We start from the raw sequence: 20191 nt of genomic DNA, 5'->3' as shown, positions 1-20191 counted from the left end.
CCCCACTGTACTGCGCGTCACAACGCAAACCGCACCGGCGATCCGGCGAGAAGAGCTCGTTAGACGTCGCGCATGCGCATGCGGAGGTATACCGATTATATGGGTGATGTGGCCCATGGCCAGCCCACGGAACAGCGCGTGAAAACTCCGCGGCCGTTGGCGCTTGTATTTTTGTGTCCGGAAACGACAACGCGCCGCGCGCTCTCAGGGCGCAGTGTTTAGGTATTAATGGGGCTCTTGCATTGCCCAGGGGGCACTGCGAAAAAGGTGCTAAAAAGCGCCCTCTGTCCTAAGATGGGTCGTACCAAGCTCGGTCGTCTGCTTCGGAAAGCACGTTTACAATATGGACCCGCCACTTTCGGTTGTGTTGTATCACGGCCTGCAGCGAATATCCGGTGCCGAAGATTTTTTCAGGGGTGGCAAGCTGCGTAAAGGCAAGAAATTATGCAGTGCCGAATACCTGCATGCCGTTCAAGAATTCGCAAGTGGAGCGAGTCGCGTACGAAGTGGAACTTCAGCTTAGGTTTGCACGCTGCTAGATTCAGGCGCACAAACGCGAGGAAATGCTTGCTATAAATGAATCCACAGCAGCGATAAGCAGACATCATGTGTACGGAACTGCTCGAGCACACGATCGTACGCGCCGCGAAGGCAGCGGTTTTTCGACATGCCGCGAAACAGTGGGCCTCCTGCAATCTTTGTTGACTGCATGCCGCTAAACAAGTAGTTATGCCTGCGTTGTCGTAGCGGCCATCTGTCCCTTTTAGTAACTGGTAATAACTGATGCACTGCATATGAGCTCGCACGTACGTGCGAATCACGCTGCAGCGCGAGCTCGTGCGCTGCTCGCTTGCCGTAGCTTTTAATGACAGCGCTCGAACATCGATCTGCTGTAATCAATACTACCTTGCTGCGCTGCCTCCACATGCTGACTTGAGGTCAAGTATAAGCACATTTAACTCTCTAACCTGTGCTGCTCGTAGTGGGGTAGTGTATTGTCACCGAATCAGCCCGGCCATTTGTGGTCATTTGTACACACCTGGTCACTTAACCACTTCGCATCGGTCGAATTGTTCATTGTCGCTATGGCCGGGTCTTGAATCGTTAATTACCAGCCATGCCTGCTGCTATGTCGGTGTGCTGTCGGGACTGTAGGTGCAAAAGACCGAAATTTAGAACGCAGATAATCAAGCAAGCTTCAAGACAGGCGAAGCAGTCAGCATGTGGCGCGAAGTTTCGCTTACTCAGCGCGACGAACTGCATCTATGCAGCGCGCCCGACGCTCCACTTCGTGAGGCCTTGAAGGAAAACGGTAGAATCTGATGTTGGGATTCAGGCCCTCTTGTTCATGGCAGCCCACGACGCAGAAGTAATGACGGTGACGCCTTCTCGAGGCTGGGCTAGGTAGGTCTCTCCGGATGGGCGTCACCGATTCCGTCTGCTCCCAGCATTACGTCCCACGGCACACGGAGAGCCCGTTTTCGTTAAACTATTGCTGCGGCGAGCCCGCAGCGTGGTCGGCATGCTCTGTGAGAAGTGACGAGCCTTTTCGCACTCGCAACAGGGCAGAAAAAAGTGCGAATCGACGCAAAACTCGGCCTAGAAACGTGCTTCGCCACAGCCAGGGCTCAATACGACCCAAGCTGGTACGACCCAGATGTCGTTTCCCGCGCCGCCACCAGGCGCCGCTACTATACCTCAAACTCCAGCGCAAGACGCCCATATGTTAATACCGGTAATTGCATATATATATATATATATATATATATATATATATATATATATATATATATATATATCTGCTTAGCGCGTTAATTTCGACTGAAGTTGTTTCGCACTGCTGGCCGTGAGTGCGCGCAATAACTGTACGTCATTTTCGAAGACAGCTTTTCAGCGTTGCTGTTTACAACAATAAGCACAAAATGTACGCTGCTTCATTTGCCGCGTTTCCTTGACCGCTGCAAGTCTGGTCATTACCAAAAAATATAATGCGACACTCTTTGATATACACATGACAAGATTACTCGCATATAGCCAGGGGAAAGTGTAGTGCAATTTGTTAGAAAGTAATGCAGGGGCCCGTTTCGGCACAGTTCTTTTCCTCCTAAACGCCAGCTCTGCAGGAAAATAATAAGCAAGGGAGCAGCAGGAGACCGAAGTGTCATTCAGTGAGCTACAGTTACCATGAAGAAATAAATGTTTACATTGCGAATTTTTCCTGTGTTGAAGTGCATAATTTAGAAAAATAATATGATATCAGAATTATTGCACAGAGTTTACTGCAGATACAGTGAAGTATTTGAAGTTCTCAAAGTTTAATTTGGTTCCCCACTTCTGAATCGTATAGTCGACTGTTCCCTGCAAACTTATATTTTTGTTTGCTTGTGGAAATGAAAGAGCCACCACGAGCAGAAAAATGCAACCACACTTGCATGCGTATAAGCATGCGTAATATGCCGCAACGTGACCCAAGGGTTCATTATAACTGAAGGCTGTAGTCATTTACATATTGCTTAAGCGTTGAAAAGTGTGTATCGTACTAGACCTCAGCGAGCAAATGGCTGAACGTTGAATCGAAGTCGTTGTTTCTATGGTGCTACTTGTTAGTCAAATGCAAAACACGCGATAGCCTCAACAATTGTTCCGTAACCGAGGTGTCCACAAAAGCGCACTGTCCACCAGAAATTCTTGAGCCCAGGCAGTTATGGGCTTCGTCGAAACAGCAGAGTGGGCACCGAAAGACGCCAGACCTCCTTGAATTCAAGTTATTAATTTTAGACGCACTGAAGTAAAATGGAGAGACGAGCTAGTTGTTGAACATTCGTCATTGAAACTTAAGCGCAAACTGAGACACGCACAAGAGAGGGCAACGACACCAACGCTTTGTTGTACTGCGCGTCTGAAATTAGTGACAGCAAGACCGGGTACACAAAGGCCGTTTGAGCACCGCAGACAACCTGACAAGAAGTTCCTGCAAGTTCTGCTTTTCGCTAAGATATATATTTTGCTTGCGTCGTTTATTGTTCTTATGGTGTAGTTGAACAGGGATTTTGTTTTATGTAAAATTACAACACTAAAAATCCTCCTTAGCAGTTTATACATGTCAACTGCTGTAAGATAGCTTCACAGATACAGCCTAAGTTTCTGTAATTTCAAACGTCATGTGTGTTTGTGTCAAGGAGATCTTCGCCCAAAGAGCGCAAAATTTATATGTGGTGCAATGATGTAGTTAACGCACGATACACTGCGCACTGCACTGCAGTGCACGAGTTATGTGGAACAAGACGCAAGCAAAAATATACAAACGCACTGTCTAGAAATTTTACTGGAACCTAAGTGGAGCGACAACTGGATCATAAACATTTCCTCCTCCCCTTTACGGAGTTCCAGATAAAAACGATAAACATACAGAAAACAGAACGAACGTTCCACATAAGATCCACTTATGTGTTTCGTTCCATTTATGAACAGTAGGGATCCAGATAAATATATATGGATCACACTTTTAACTGGAACTTACATGGAACCAGATTAAGAGTGCAGAATGAGAGGAACACTATAGTAGCGTGTGGTACGATAGAATAAGAGAAACTGCATAGTTCGTGGCACGAAAAAATGATAGAAACCCTATAGTTGTGCGTAGCACGAAACAATGACAGAAAGACTATAATTGTTCATGGCAAGAAAGAATGAGAGTGTCACGTGGTGGTGACGTTGAATAACACAGTAGCAATACTGTGAACGAAAAAAACTAACTTTTATTGGGCGAACCTGTGCCCACAAAACAGGCTACACTTATAGCACAACGATAGCGGCGAACACGCTCGGCGATCGTCGAAAATCTGATCAGCGGGTCAAGCGCGTCGGCTTTTATAGAGCAGTCATCGAATGTTCCAGACTAATCGCTCGGACCCGCGTGCCTTCCACAATGTTCTACACCATTCGCGTTACGCGATGAAATCAGATAACACAAGGTTCGGCGACAACAGACAGCCGGGTAGAAGCATCGATAACTTTCCAGAAACGTCGGATACATGCAGGCGCGTCCCTCGCTGTGCGATTACATTTGTCAAGCGGCGAAACGTGGTCGCCCGATAAAGATAAGTACACGTGTCAATACCCCCCTCTTAAAAAGCCTCGACCCGATGCTACATACAAGCGAAATAAAAACACCCGTAGCAAAGAAAACAACAAAAAATAAGGAATTTCGTCAGCGTCCGTAAAAGGGTTTAAGGCACACTACGTGGACCACTTCAGATCGTGTGCGGCGCCGCTGTGAAGGCGAAATGCCGTCTGGCACGACCTCATAGTCCAGAGCGCCAATACGTCGGATGATCTTGTAGGGTCCGAAATAGCGTCGGAGTAGTTTCTCACTGAGTGCTCGTCGGCGTATCGGGGTCCATACCCAAACACGGTCGCCGGGCTGGTACTCGACGAAGCGTCGTCGGAGGTTGTAGTGTCGGCTGTCGGTCCTCTGCTGGCTCTTGATTCGCAGGCGGGTGAGCTGTCGGGCTTCTTCGGCGCGCTGGAGATAGGTAGCGACGTCAACGTTCTCCTCGTCAGAGACGTGCGGCAGCATGGCGGCAAGCGTCGTCGTCGGGTTCCTGCCGTACACTAGCTTGAATGGCGTTATCTGTGTTGCTTCTTGCACCGCCGTGTTGTAAGCGAATGTTACGTACGGCAGGAACGCATCCCAGATCTTGTGCTCGACGTCGACGTACATAGCTAGCATGTCGGCGAGGGTCTTATTCAGCCGCTCCGTAAGACCATTCGTCTGTGGGTAGTAGGCAGTTGTCCTCCTGTGGCTTGTCTGGCTTTACTGCTGAATGGCTTGGGTGAGCTCTGCTGTAAAAGCCGTTCCTCTGTCGGTGATGAGGACTTCTGGGGCGCCATGTCGCAGCAGGATGTTTTCGACAAAGAATTTCGCTACTTCGGCGACGCTACCTTTCGGCAGTGCTTTAGTTTCAGCGAAGCGGGTGAGGTAGTCCGTCGCCACGACGATCCACTTATTTCCGGTTGTTGACGTCGGAGAGGGTCCAAACAAGTCCATCCCGATCTGCTGGAATGGTCGGCAAGGAGGCTCGATTGGCTGTAGTAATCCGGCTGGTCTTGTCGGTGGTGTCTTGCGTCGCTGACAGTCTCGGCATGTTCTGACATAACGGGCGACATCGGCGGTTAGGCGCGGGCAATAAAATCTTTCCTGTATCCTCGACAGCGTCCGAGAGAATCCAAGGTGCCCAGCGGTTGGATCGTCGTGTAGGGCGTGCAATACTTCTGGACGCAGCGCCGACGGAACAACAAGAAGGTAGTTGGCGCGCACTGGTGAGAAGTTCTTCTTTACGAGTAGGTTGTTTTGAAGCGAGAACGAAGATAATCCCTAGGATGCCCTAGGAACAACGTCGGTGTGCCCTTCCAAATACTCGATGAGGTTTTTCAACTTCGGGTCTGCTCGCTGCTGTTCAGCGAAGTCTTCTGCGCTTAAAATGGCGAGGAAGGCGTCGTCATCTTCGTCGTCTTGCGGCGGCGGATCGATTGGGGCGCGTGATAAGCAGTCGGCGACGGAGTGTTTTCTTCCGGACTTGTATATTACCGTGACGTCATATTCTTGTAGTCTGAGGCTCCACTGGGCCAGCCGTCCTGAAGGCTTCTTTAAGTTAGCTAGCCAACACAACGCGTGATGGTCGCTGACGACTTTGAATGGCCTGCCATATAGGTACGGGCGAAATTTCGCTGTAGCCCAAATGATGGCGAGGCATTCCTTTTCGGTTGTAGAATAATTGCCTTCCACTTTTGACAACGACCGGCTAGCGTAAGCTATCACGTGTTCATGACCATCTTTTCTCTGGACTAGCACGGCACCAAGGCCTAGGCTACTGGCGTCAGTGTGGATTTCGGTATCGGCGCGCTCGTCGAAGTGCGTAAGTACGGGCGGCGACTGCATGCGTCGTTTGAGTTCTTGAAATGCGTCGGCCTGCGGCGTTTCCCACTTGAACTCGACGTCAGATTTAGTTAGCTGTGTCAGCGGCTCAGCGATACGTGAAAAGTCCTTGACAAATCGCCTGTAGTAGGCACACATGCCAAGAAATCTACGCACTGCCTTCTTGTCGATGGGCTGCGGGAACTTTGCAATGGCAGCTGTTTTCTGTTGGTCGGGGCGAACTCCAGACTTGCTGATGACGTTGCCTAGGAATAGAAGCTCATCGTAAGCGAAGCGGCACTTTTCTGGCTTCAGAGTGAGCCCTGATGACTTGATGGCCTCTAGTACTCTCGCAAGCCACCTAAGGTGATCGTCGAAATTTTCGGCGAAGACGACGACGTCATGCAAGTAAACAAGACAGGTCTGCCACTTCAATGCTGCTAACACCGTGTCCATGACGCGCTGGAATGTTCCAGGCACCGAGCAGAGTCCGAATGGCATGACCTTGAACTCGTAGAGGCCGTCTGGCGTGATGAAGGCGGTTTTTTTGCGATCTCTCTCGTCGACTTCTATTTGCCAGTAGCCAGACTTGAGATCCATCGGCGAGAAGTATTTTGCGTTGCAGAGCCGATCTGATGCGTCGTCTATCCGTGGTAGGGGGTATACATCCTTCTTTGTGATTTTGTTCAGTCGACGATAATCGACGCAGAAACGTAAGGTGCCGTCCTTTTTCTTCACCAAGACAACAGGGGATGCCCACGGGCTTTTCGACGGCTGGATGATGTTGTCACGCAGCATCTCGTCGACTTGTTGTCTTATAGCTTCACGTTCTCGCGGCGAAACTCGGTAAGGGCTCTGGCGGAGTGGTCGAGCGCTTTCCTCGGTTATTATGCGATGCTTGGCGACTGGTGTTTGTCGAATCCTCGATGACGTCGAAAAGCAGCCTTTGTATCGTCGGAGCAGACCTCTGAGCTGCTGTTGCTTAATCATGGGGAGGCTTGGATTAATGTCGTAGTCTGGTTCGGGAACTATGGTCGTCGGGGTAGATGCGGCGGATTCCGAGAGGACAAACGCATTACTGGTTTCCAGAATTTCTTCGATATACGCGATCGCCGTGCCCTTGTTGATGTGCTTGAACTCCTGGCTGAAGTTTGTGAGCAACACTTCAGTTTTCCCCCTATGCAGTTGAGCGATCCCTCTTGCGACGCAAATTTCACGGTCTAGCAGGAGACGTTGGTCACCCTCGATGACGCCTTCTACGTCGGCAGGCGTTTTGGTGCCTACGGAAATGACAATGCTGGAGCGAGGCGGGATGCTGACTTGACTTTCGAGCACACTTAAGGCACGGTGACTACTAGAGCTCTCCGGTGGTATCGCTCGATCTTCCCACAGCGGTATGGACTTCGACTACAGGTCAATGATTGCGCCGTGTTGGTTCAGGAAGTCCATGCCGAGAATGACGCCTCTCGAACACTGTTGCAGGATAACGAAGGTGGCAGGGTAAGTCCGGTCATGAACGGTAATTCTTGCCGTGCAGATTCCAGTTGGCGTAATGAGGTGTCCTCCAGCGGTCGGAATTTGGGGACCCTCCCATGCAGTCTTAACCTTCTTTAACTGGGCGGCGATGTGTCCACTCATTACAGAGTAATCGGCCCCGGTGTCGACTAAGGCAGTGACTGCGTGGCAGTCTAGAAGTATGTCGAGGTCGGTGGTTCTTTGTCTGGCGTTGCAGTTGGGTCTTGGCGTCGGATCAGGGCTGCGTCGTGTTGAACTGAAGCTGAAACGTTGCGTCGTCAAGTCGTCTTTCGTCAGTGTAGTCTTAGCTTCGCGACTTCTTCGGGACGGCGGCGTGTCGTCATTGGGTCGTCGAGATAGTTTCTGCGTCGTGTTCGTCGACGGCGGAGGATCTTCGTCAGTTCGACGAACAGCAACCGCACCTCCATCGGTTGCTGCTTTTAGTTTTCCGGATATGGGCTCGCAGAGCGGCCCCGGGCTGGGCCGGTGTATGGTCGGCGCTGCGGCGACAGGTAGCGGCCTGGTGACGGCGAACGGGACGGTCGTCGAGGGCTCCATTGAGTAGCGGCGAGGTAGTCGGCGATGTCCCGTGGGCGCTCTCCAAGCTTTGGACGCGGCGCGTTGACGGCGAACCCTCTCAGTCCCATGTCGCGGTATGGGCATCGGCGATACACATGGCCGGCTTCTCCGCAGTGATAGCAGAGCGGCCGGTGGTAGGGGGCTCGCCAAATGTCTGTCTTTCTCGGGTAGCTGCACTGGGCGACGGGTGGGCGTGATGGCGGTGGCGGCGGTGGTCGGCGGAATTGCGGCGTAGCAGGGCCCTGGCGCGGTCGTGGAGGGGGACCTTGACGGCGGGCGACGGCGGCGTAGGTCATCGCTTCTGGCTGGGGCTGCGACGATTGTGGTTGTAACTCGGGAACTCCGAGCGATCGCTGAACTTCTTCTTTCACGTTGTCGGCGATCGAAGCCACTTGGGGCAGCGACGAAGGCAGGACCTTGCGCAGTTCTTCGCGGACAATGGCCCTGATGTTCTCCTGAAGGTCGCCGGAATCCAGTCCTTGGATGGCCTACTGCGGCGTGAGCCCCTGGTATATTGCCGGGTGCGCATCTCCAGAGTTTTCTCGATCGTCGATGCCTCTGCAGAAAACTCAGCTACGGTCTTCGGCGGGTGACGAATAAGTCCTGCGAAAAGTTCTTGCTTGACGCCCCGCATCAGGAAGCGGACTTTTTTCTCCTCTGACATTTCCGGGTCGGCGTGCCGGAAAAGACGGGCCATCTCCTCCGTGAAGATCGCGATCGTCTCGTTTGGCAGCTGCACTCTGGTTTCTAGTAGTGCTTGGGCTCGCTCTTTTCGTACGACGCTTGTAAACGTTTGTAAGAAGCCGCTTCGGAACAGGTCCCATGTCGTTAAAGTGGCTTCTCGATTCTCGAACGAGGTCCTGGCGGCGTCTTCCAGTGCGAAATAGACATGCCGCAGCTTGTCGTCGCTGTCCCAACTGTTAAACGTAGCGACCCTCTCATACGTCTCGAGCCAGGTTTCCGGGTCCTCGAATGTTGATCCACGGAACGTCGGAGGGTCCCTGGGCTGCTGCAGCACGATCGGGGACGCTGGGGCTGCCATTGGGGTTGCCTTGTCCACAATCTTTTTGGTCTTCTCAGGTAGAGGTTCGTGCTCCGGGGGCAGTCCTTGCAGTCGGCGGCTAGCACGCTGGTCTTGGGCGACGTTGGTTTTGTCGTCGGGCTTCGGGCTTGGATCGCGGCTTTGCGGGGCGTTCGGTACATGAACGCACAAGCACCTCCACCAGATGTCACGTGGTGGTGACGTTGAATAACACAGTAGCAATACTGTGAACGAAAAAAAACTAACTTTTATTGGGCGAACCTGTGCCCACAAAACGGGCTACACTTATAGCACAAAGATAGCGGCGAACACGCTCGGCGATCGTCGAAAATCTGATCAGCGAGTCAAGCGCGTCGGCTTTTATAGAGCAGTCATCGAATGTTCCAGACCCGCGTGCCTTCACCCGCGGACCCGCGTGCCTTCCACAAAGTTCTACACCATTCGCGTTACGCGATGAAATCAGATAACACAAGGTTCGGCCACAACAGACAGCCGGGTAGAAGCATCGATAACTTTCCAGAAACGTCGGATACACGCAGGCGCGTCCCTCGCTGTGCGATTACATTTGTCAAGCGGCGAAACGTGGTCGCCCGATAAAGATAAGTACACGTACAACAAGTACAACTACACGTACACAAGTACAAGTAGACGTACAAGATAAGTACAACTCTGTCGTTGTGCTTGGCACGAAAGAATCAGAGAAACTCTATAGTTCCCTGTAGCACGATAGAATGTTAGAAACTCTATATTTATGAGTGGCACAAAATTATGAGAAAAACTCTATAGTTGCGTGTAGCACGATTTCATGAGAGAAACTCTATAGTTTTGCGTGGAACGAAAGTATGAGAGAAGCGCTCTAGTAATCCGTGGAACGAAATGAGGAGGGGAACTCTACATCTGTGTGTAGCAAGAAAAAATGAGGGAAAGTCTATAAGTGTGCGTTGCTCGAGAGAATGAGAGAAACGCTTTAGTTTCATGTACAACGATAGGATGAGAGAAACTCTATAGTTATGCGTGGCACGAAAAAATGACAGAAACTCTATAGTTGAGCGCGTCACGAAGGAATGAGATACACTATATTTTTGAGTGGCACGATAGAACGGGATAAACTCTATATTTGTGCGTGGCACGATAAAATGACAGAAACTCTATATTTGTGCGTGTAACGGTAGAATGAGAGGAACTCTATTTATTTATTTATTTATTTCGTGTACCCTCAGGGCCATTGGCATTGGAGAGAGGAGTGGTTACAGGCATACAAAACAAGAAAAAATAGGAAATGTGATACAAGGAAGAGGAGTATTGCAATAAAAGTTAACAAGTGTGTCTACTCATACAATGTTAGCTAAGGCGTTCTTGAAAAGCTGGTAATCTTTGATGGTGGCTCTCAGTGCGGGAAGGTGATTCCACTCTGCTGCTGTACGAGGTATAAATGACTGGAAGAAAGCATTAGTTCTACAAAATGGGACACCGACCTTGTAGGCATGATCTAATCGAGATGATAGAGAAACCCTATAGTTGTGCGTAACACGGAAGGATGAGAGAAAAACTCCAATTGTTCGTGGCAGGAAAGATTTCAAGAAAGTCTATTGTTGTGCATGGCACGAAAGAAGGAGGAAATCTATGGTTGTGTGTCGCACGAAAGAGTGAGAGAAAGTCTATAATTGTGTTGACACGAAAGAATGAGTGGAAGTCTATAGTTTCGTATAGCACGATATAGTGAGAGAAACTCTGTAGTTGTGCATGGCACGAAATAATAAGAAGAAATTCTAGAGTTGTGCGTGGCACGAAAGAATAAGAGAATGTCTATACTTTTGCGTTGCACGAAAGAATGAGAGAAACTCTATTGGTGCGTGTAGAGCAATAGAATTTGAGAAACTCTATAGTTGCGTGTACCACGATAGAATAAGAGAAACTCTATGGTTATCAGTGGCACTGAAATATGAGAGAAACTCTATAGTTGTGGTTGGCACGAAAAAATGACAGAAACTCTATAGTTGTGCGTGGCACGAAGGAAAGAGACACACTCTATAGTTGTGCGTGTAACGATAGAATGAGAGGAACACTATAGTAGCGTGTGATACGATACAATAAGAGAAACTGTATAGTTCGTGGCACGAAAAAATTAGAGAAACTGTATAGTTGTGCGTTGAACGAGAGAATGACAGAAAGACTATAATTTTTCGTGGCAAGAAAGAATGAGAGAAACTCTATTTTTGTGCGTGGCACGAAAGAATAAAAGAAAGTCTACAGTTCTGCGTGGCACGACATAATGAGAGAAACTCTATAGTTCGGTGTGGAACGAAAGAATGAGAGAAACTGTATAGTTGCGTGTAGCACAAATTAATGACAGAAAGACTCTAATTGTTCGTGGCAAGAAAGAATGAGACGAACTCTATAGTTGTGCTTGGCACGAAAGAAGGAGGGAAACTATAGTTGTGTGTTGCACGAAAGAGTGAGAGAAAGTCTATTATTGCGTTGGCACGAAAGAATGAGTGAAACTCTATATTTGCGTATAGCATGATACAATGATAGAAAATCTATGGTTGTGCGTGACACGAAAAATGAGAGAAACTCTTTATTTAAGCGGGGCACGAAAGTGTGAGAGAAACTCTATAGCTGCGTATAGCATGATATAATGAGAGAAACTGTGCATTTGTGCTTCGCACGTAAGAATGAGAGAAACTCTAGAGTTGCGTGTAGCACGGTAGTATGAGAAAAACGCTTTACTTGTGTGTGGCACGATAGAGTGAGGGAAATTCCATGGTTGTGCGAGGCACGAAAGTATAAGAGAAAGTGTCTACTTGTGCGTGGCGTGAAAGAATGAGAGAAACTCTATAGTTGTGCGTGGTACGATAGAATAAGAGAAACTGTATACTTCGTGGTACGAAGAAATGAGAGAAACTCTATAGTTGTGCGTGGAACGAAAGAAGGAGAGAAACTCTAGAGTTGTGTAGCAAGAAAGAGTGAGAGAAAGTCTATAGGTGTGCGTCGCACGAAAGAATAAGAGAAACTCCATAGTTGTGCGTGGCACGAAAGAATGAGAGAAACTCTATAGTTGCGTGTACCACAATAGAAGAAGAGAGACTCTATAGTTATCAGTGGCACTCGAATATGAGAAAAACTCTATAGTTTAGCTTGGCACGAAAAATGACAGCAAATCTATAGTTGTGTGTTGCACGAAAGAACGAGAGAAACCCTATAATTGTGCGTGGCACGAAAGAATGACAGAAACTCTATATTTGTGCGCGTAACGATAGATTGAGAGGAACCCTATAGCAGTGCGCGGTACGATATAATAAGAGAAACTGTATAGTTCGTGGCACAAAAATGTGAGAGAAATTCTGTAGTTGTGCGTAGCACGAAAGAATGAGAGAAGGACTATTATTTTTAGGGGCAAGAAAGAATGAGAGAAACGCCATAGTTGTGTGTAGCATGAAAGAGTGAGAGCTAGTTTATAATTGTTCTTGGCACGAAAGAATGAGAGAAACTCTATAGTTGCGTATAGCGCGATATAATGAGAGAAACTCTATAGTTGTGCGTGGCACGAAAGAATGAGAGAAACTCTCTAGTTGCCTATAGCACGATATAATGAGAGAAACGCTAGAGTTGGGCATGGCACGAAAGAATAAGAGAAACTCTATAGTTGTGCGTGGTACGAAAGAATGATAGAAACTGTATTGTTGTGCTTGGCACGAAAGCATGAAAGAAACTGTATAGTTGCGTGTAGCACGATAAAGTGAGAGAAACTCTATACCTATGTGTGGCCCAATAGAATGAGGCAAACTCCATAGTTGTGCGTGGAACGAAAGAATAAGAGGAAGTCAAGTGTTGTGCGTGGCGCGAAAGAATGAGTGAAACTCTATAGTTGCGTGTAGCGCGATAGAATCAGAGAAACTCTTTAGTTGTGCGTTCAACGAGATAATGGAGGAAACTCCATAGTTGTGGGTGACACGAAAGAATGAGAGAAAGCCTACAGTTGCATGTAGCACGATTTAATGAGAGAAACTCTATAGTTGTGCGTGAAACGAAAGAATGAGAGAAACTCTTGTGCGTCGTACGAAAGTATGAGAGAAACTCTATAGTTGTGCTTGGCACGAAAATTGAGAGAAGCCCTATAGTTGCGTGTAGCCCGATTATAGGAGAGAAACTCGATAGTTTTGCATGGAACGAAAGCATGAGAGAAACTCTATAGTTGCGTGTAGCACGGTAGAATAAGAGAAACTCTAAGGTTTTGCGTGGAACGATAGAATGATAGACACTCCATAGTTATGCGCGACAAGAAAGGATGAAATAATCTCTATAGTGCTTCGTTACACGAAAGAACGAGAGAAACTCCATAGTTGCCTGTGGCAAGAAAGAGTGAGAGAATCGCAATACTTGCGTATAGCACGATTATTGAGAGAAACTGTATAGTTGTGCGTGGCACGACAGAATGAGAGAAACTCTATAGTTGCCTATAGCTCAATATAATGAGAGAAACTCTATAGTTGTGCGTGGCACGAAAGAATGAGAGAAACTCTATAGCTGCGTGTAGCATGATAGAATGTGAGGAAATCTATAAACGTGCCTTGAAAGCTACAATGGGAGGAACTACATAATTGTGCCTGACACGAAAGCATGAGAGAAACTCTATAGTAGCGTGTAGCACGGTAGAATAAGAGAAACTCTAAGGTTTTGCGTGGAACGATAGAATGATAGACACTCCATAGTTATGCGCGACAAGAAAGGATGAAATAACCTCTATAGTGCTTCGTTACACGAAAGAACGAGAGAAACTGTACAGATGCGTGTAGCACGATAAAATGAGAGGAAATCTATGGTTGTGCGTGGAACGATAGAATGGGTGGAAACCCCACAGTTGTGCGGGACACGAAAGTATAAAAGGAACTCTACAATTATTCGTACCACGAAAGAGTGAGAGAAACTCTATAGCTGCATGTAGCGCGATATTATGAGAAACTCTAAAGTTGTGCTTGGCTCGAAAGAATGAGAGAAACTCTATCGTTGTGCGTCGCTCGAATGAATGAGAGAAGCTCTACATTTGTGTCTGTCACTATAGAATGAGAGGAACTCTATAGTTGTGCGTGGTACGATAGACTAAGCGAAACTGTATAAGTCGTGGCATGAAAAATGAGAGAAACTGTATGGTTGTGCCTGGCACGAAATAATAAGAGAAAGTCTATATTTTTGCATGGCCTGAAAGAATGAGAGAAATTCCTTAGTTTTGCGTGGCAAGAAAGAATGAGGGAAACTCTACAGTTGCGTACAGTACGATTTGATGAGAGAAACTGTATAGTTGTACTGCGATCGAGAGAATGTGAGAAACTGTATAGTTGTGCGTCGCACGAAAGAATAAAAAATGTCTATAGTTGTGCGTGGCACGAAAGAATGTGAGAAACTCTGTAGTTGCGTATAGCACGATTTCATGAGAGAAACTCGATGGTTGTGCATGGCACGAAAGAATAAGAAGAAACTGTATAGTTGTGCGTGGCACAAATGAAATAGAGAAAACCTATAGTTGTGCATGGCATGAATGTATAGGAGAAACTCTTCAGTTGTACGTGGAACGATATAATGGGGGAAACTCCATAGTTGTGCGTGACATGAAAGAATGAGAGAAACTCTATATTTAGGTGTGGCACGAAAGATTGAGAGAAACTCTATATCTGCGTATAGCACGATATAATGAGAGAAACTGTATTGTTGTGCTTGGCTCGAACGAATGAGAAAAAGTCTATACTTGTGCGTCGCACGAATGGATGAGAGGAACTCTATAGTTGTGCGTGGCACGAAGGAATGAGAGACACTCTACTTTGTGCCTGTCACGATAGAATGAGAGGAACTATATAGTTGTGCGTGGTACGTTAGAATAAGAGAAACTGTATAGTTCGTGGCACGAAAAAATTAGAGAAACTCTCTATAGTTGTGCGTGGAACGAAAGAAGGAGAGAGACTCTAGAGTTGTGTAGCAAGAAAGAATGTGAGAACGTCTATGAGTGTGCGTCGCACGAACGAGTAATAGAAGCTCCATAGTTGTGCGTGGCACGAAAGAATGAGAGAAACTCTATAGTTGCGTCTACCACGATAGAATGAGGGAAACTATATAGTTATCAGTGGCACTCAAATATGAGAAATACAGTAGAGTTGTGTTTGGCACGAAAAATGACAGAAAATCTATAGTTGTGCGTGGCACGAAGGAATCAGACACACTCTATGGTTGTGCGTTGCACGATAGAACGAGAGAAACTCTGTTATTGTGCGTGGCACGAAAAAATGACAGAAACTCTATATTTGTGCGTGTAACGATAGAATGAGAGGAACTCTGTAGTAGTGCGTGGTACGATAGAATAAGAGAAACTGTATAGTTCGTGGCACGGAAAAGTGAGACAAACTGTATAGTTGTGCGTAGCACGAAAGAATGAGAGAAAGTCTGTTATCTTTCGTGGCAAGAAAGAATGAGAGAAACTGTATTCTTGTGCGTGGCACGATGAAGGAGGGAAACTCTAGAGTTGTGTATATTACGAAAGAGCGAGAGAAAGTCTACAGTTGTGCTTGGCACGACAGAATGAGATAAACTCTATAATTGCGTGTAGCGGGAGAGAATGAGAGAAACATTATACTTGCATATAGCACGAAAGAATGAGAGAAACTCTGTAGTTCTGTGTGGCACGAAAGAGTGAGAGAAACTCTATACTTGCATATAGCATGATTTAATGAGAGAAACTCTATAGTTGAGCATGGCACGAAAGAATGAGAGAAACTCTTAAGTTGCCTATAGCAAGTTATAATGAGAGAAACACTATAGTTGTGCTTGGAGCGAAAGAATGAGAGAAACTCTATAGTTGCGTGTAGCACGATAGATTGAGAGAAACACTGTAGTTGTGCGTGGAACGATAGAATGGGGGAAACCCCATAGTTCGGCGGGACACGAAAGAATTAAAGAAACTCTATAGTTGTTCGTTTCACGAAAGTGTGAGAGAAACGCTTAAGTTGTCCGTGGAACGAAAGAAAGAGGGAAACTCTACGTTTGTCTGTAGCAAGAAAGAATGAGGGAAACTATAGTTGTGCGTGGCACGATAGAACGAGAGAAACTCTATAGTTGTGCGTGGCACGAAAATATGAGAGAAACTCTATAGTTGTGCTTGGCATGAGAGAATGACAGAAACTCTATGGTCGTGCGTACCACGAAGGAATGAGACACACTCTTTAGTTTGTTTTTTTAATTGCGATGAAGGCTTGCCCTTAAGGCATAATTCTTGAAGCGTATATGTGTATTATATGTGTGCTTCGAGGCCTGTGTTGTGTATGAATTGAAGCAGTGTTTTGTGGAATCTGTTGACATGTATCCCTCGGTCGCAGCTGGTTGTCGCACTATAGCGGAGGCCGGCGTGCAGTAGGAGACGCGAGCGTTCCGATTGTAAACCCGTACATGTTCATATTAGGTGGTATGCATCAGATTCCACCACAGGAACGGAGCAGTATGGACACGTAGCACCGAGTGGTAAATGCGACCAGTTTCACCTTGAGACAACAGCCGGTGTAAGGGCCACCGCGGCCCGAAGCCTCCTAAGCACAACTTCCTCCACCCGAGTAAGTTGAAGGGGGAGGGAGCAGACACATGGTGGGATAAGAGCGCGTGTGTCCTGCCGGAGAACATGTTTATGGGCTCGCAGCGAGTTACGGGGTTGGGGTGGGAGGGGAATAGGTGGAGGATCAGGATTAGGAGGGCAGTGTGCCTGCTGGTCAGCAGCAATGTTGTGAGGGTTCGCTGAATGGCCTTGAATCCAGTGTACCTTGAGGCAAGTAGCTGCCTTACTATTCATAGTTCGTATTCTCTCGCAGATTTCCATCGCCTTATCAACCTTCTTGAGTTCCTGAATAGCCGCTAAAGAATCAGTGAAGATATATAGTTGCTTGATGGTAGGCAGCTTAGATGTCGCATCTTGCACAGCGTCGTGGATGGCTTGAAGTTCCATTGCTAGAGCGCTGGCTTCCGTAGATAAATAGCGCTTGTGGCCGCTGATGAAATTATGCGTAGTACTCAGGAATGATGTCCTTCCGCCGTCTGGGAGAATGGCAGCATCCGTATAGACTTTGCAGGTGTTAACGCATGATGCATCGACGATGTTGTATTCGTCAATAGTACCTGTTGTATCGCTGCGTCGTAACTTCGTTGGCCTATTAGTTGTGATACTGGTGAATTCCCAGGGAGACATTGGATAGGGCTGATTGTCAATCCGAGAGCCGCGGTGAAAATGAGCATGAAACGCAGCGACAGCCGGAATAAGTTGCTTTTTTTATTTCACGTGCTTTTTTACGTTGCAAAATTAGCTCTGCAATTGTGTTGAGCTGGGCATGTTCCTGTAAGGTTAGTATCGGAGTGATGCGGGGCAGTGCTGTGATTGTGCGCATAGCATCGCGATTAATCGTCTCCAACTGTGCCAGCTGTGCCAAAGTCAGCCGTTGAAATTGTGCTTGATATAAAATTCGTGGCTGCAAGAGTGCACGCACCAACCGTCGAGCTACGTCAGTACGAGCTCCAGCTGCTTTTGCTGAAATGCGACGAATAAGGTGAAGTGTTTTTATCTAACTCTGTCTGGTTTTACGGAGCCAGTGTGCACCACTGCCGGATTGGTGAATATCGAGACCCAGTATGCGGACCTCAGAAGCCTCAGGGATTGTCACTGCGCCGAGTCTATATGTAAAGGCGTGCTGCGTGATTCTCGTGCGTCCTTTCTTGTTGGCCACCACAACATCGCTTGATTTTCGGTCGGAAATATCCAGTCCTACTTTCCGAGCGTAGTTATTCAGCACATCAAGTGCTTCTTGAAGCTGTTGAGTTTGTCTAGATATATCTTTATGCATGGACCACAAAGTGACGTCATCCGCATAGATTAAGAACCTCAGATCTGGAATCCGATGTAGTTGCCAGGCTAGAGGTATTAGAGCAACGTTGAAGAGAAGAGGAGCCAGAACCGAACCTTGTGGGACTCCTTTGTTCAATGTGAAGTGTGCTTCTTGCCTTCCATCTACTCTAATTGCAAATGTGCGATTCTGAAGGAATGAGTACATGAATCTTATCACCAGCGGTGGAAGTCCCAGGTCGATGGGGTTGGCTATAATGATTTCATGGTCTATATTGTCATAAGCTTTCGTTATGTCTGTTGCTACTACCGTGCGCACAGCATGACTGTGTGGAGAAACCTGTAAAACATCGTCTGATAACATAGAAAGTCCGTCTTCAGTTCCCAAGTAAGAACGGAATCCAATTTGAGCAGGATGATATTTATCGTGGCGTTCAAGCCACCAGGAAACTCGTGTGGCCAGCATCTTTTCAGCGAGTTTGCAGACAGTTGAGGTTAGTGAAATTGGGCGTAAAGACTGCAGGCTATTTGGAGACTTTCCTGGTTTCGGAATCGCTACAACAATTCAATGCGTCCAATCAGGTGGAACGTCTCCAGTCTCCCCCTACTTTATTAATAGCCCGAAGAAGTGAAGTAGTTGCGTATAGCACGATATAATGAGAGAAACTCTATAGTTGTGCATGGTACGAATAAATAAGAAGAAACTGTATAGTTGTGCGTGGCACGAACGAATGAGAGAAACTCTATAGTTGTGCTTGGCACGAAAGAATGCGAGAAACTCTACAGTTGCGCGTAGGACGATGGAATAAGAGAACCTCTTTACTTGTGCGTGGCACGAAATAATGATTGAAACCCTACAGTTGCGTGTAGCACGATAGTATGAGAGAAACTCTTTACTTGTGCTGGGCAGGAAAGAATGACCGAAACTCTATAGTTGTGCGTGGCACGAAGAAATGAGAGACACTCTATAGTCGTGCGTGGCACGATAGAATGAGAGAAACTCCATGTTCGTGCGTGCCACGATATAATGAGAGAAACTCTATATTTGTGCCTGTCACGATAGAATGAGAGGAACTCTATAGTTGTGCGTCGTACGACAGAGTAAGAGAAACTGTATGGTTCGTGGCACGAAAAAATCAGAAAAACTCTCTATAGTTGTGCGTGGAACGTAAGATGGAGAGAAACTCTAGAGTTGTGTAGCAAGAAAGAATGAGAGAAAGTCTATAAGTGTGCGTCACACGAACGAGTAATAAAAACTCCATAGTTGTGCGTGCCACGAAAGAATGAGAGAAACTATAGTTGCGTGTACCACGATAGAATGAGAGAAACTCTATAGTTATCAGTGGCACTCAAATATGAGAAAAACTGTGTAGTTGTTCTTGGCCCAAAAAATAACAGAAAATTTATAGGTGTGCGTGGCACACTCTATAGTTGTGCGTTGCACGATAGAACGAGAGAAACTCTATTATTGCGCGTGGCACGAAAGAATGACAGAAACTCTATATTTGTGCGTGTAACGACAGAATGAGAGGAACTCTATAGTAGTGCGCGGTACGACAGAATAAGAGAAACTGTATAGTTCGTGGCACGAAAAAGTGAGAGGAACTCTATAGTTCTGCGTAGCACGAAAGAATGAGAGAAAGACTATTATTTTTCGTGGCAAGAAGGAAACAGAAACTGTATTGTGCGTGGCATAAAGAAGGAGGAAAACTCTAGAGTGGTGTGTAGCACGAAAGAGCGAGAGAAAGTCTACAGTTGTGCTTGGCACGACAGAATGAGATGAACTCTATAGTTGCGTGTAGCGGGATAGAATGAGAGAAAAACTATAGTTGTGTATGGCACGAAAGAATGAGAGAAACTCCTAAGTTGCCTATAGCCCGATTTAATGAGAGAAACTCTATAGTTGTGCTTGGAGCGAAAGAATGAGAGAAACTCTATAGTTGCGTGTAGCACGATAGAATGAGAGAAACTCTATACTTGTGCGTGGAACGATAGAATGGGGGAAACCCCATAGTTCTGCGGGACACGAAAGAATTAAAAAAACTCTATAGTTTTTCGTTTCATGAAAGTATGAGAGAAACGCTCTAGTTGTCCGTGGAACGAAAGAGAAATATGAGAAAAACTGTGTAGTTGTTCTTGGCCCAAAAAATAACAGAAAATCTATAGGTGTGCGTGGCACACTCTATAGTTGTGCGTTGCACGATAGAACGAGAGAAACTCTATTATTGCGCGTGGCACGAAAGAATGACAGAAACTCTATATTTGTGCGTGT

Source organism: Dermacentor andersoni, chromosome 5, assembly GCF_023375885.2.
Source record: "Dermacentor andersoni chromosome 5, qqDerAnde1_hic_scaffold, whole genome shotgun sequence".
Taxonomy (NCBI): Eukaryota; Metazoa; Arthropoda; class Arachnida; order Ixodida; family Ixodidae; genus Dermacentor; species Dermacentor andersoni.
This window is presented reverse-complemented; position numbering follows the sequence as displayed.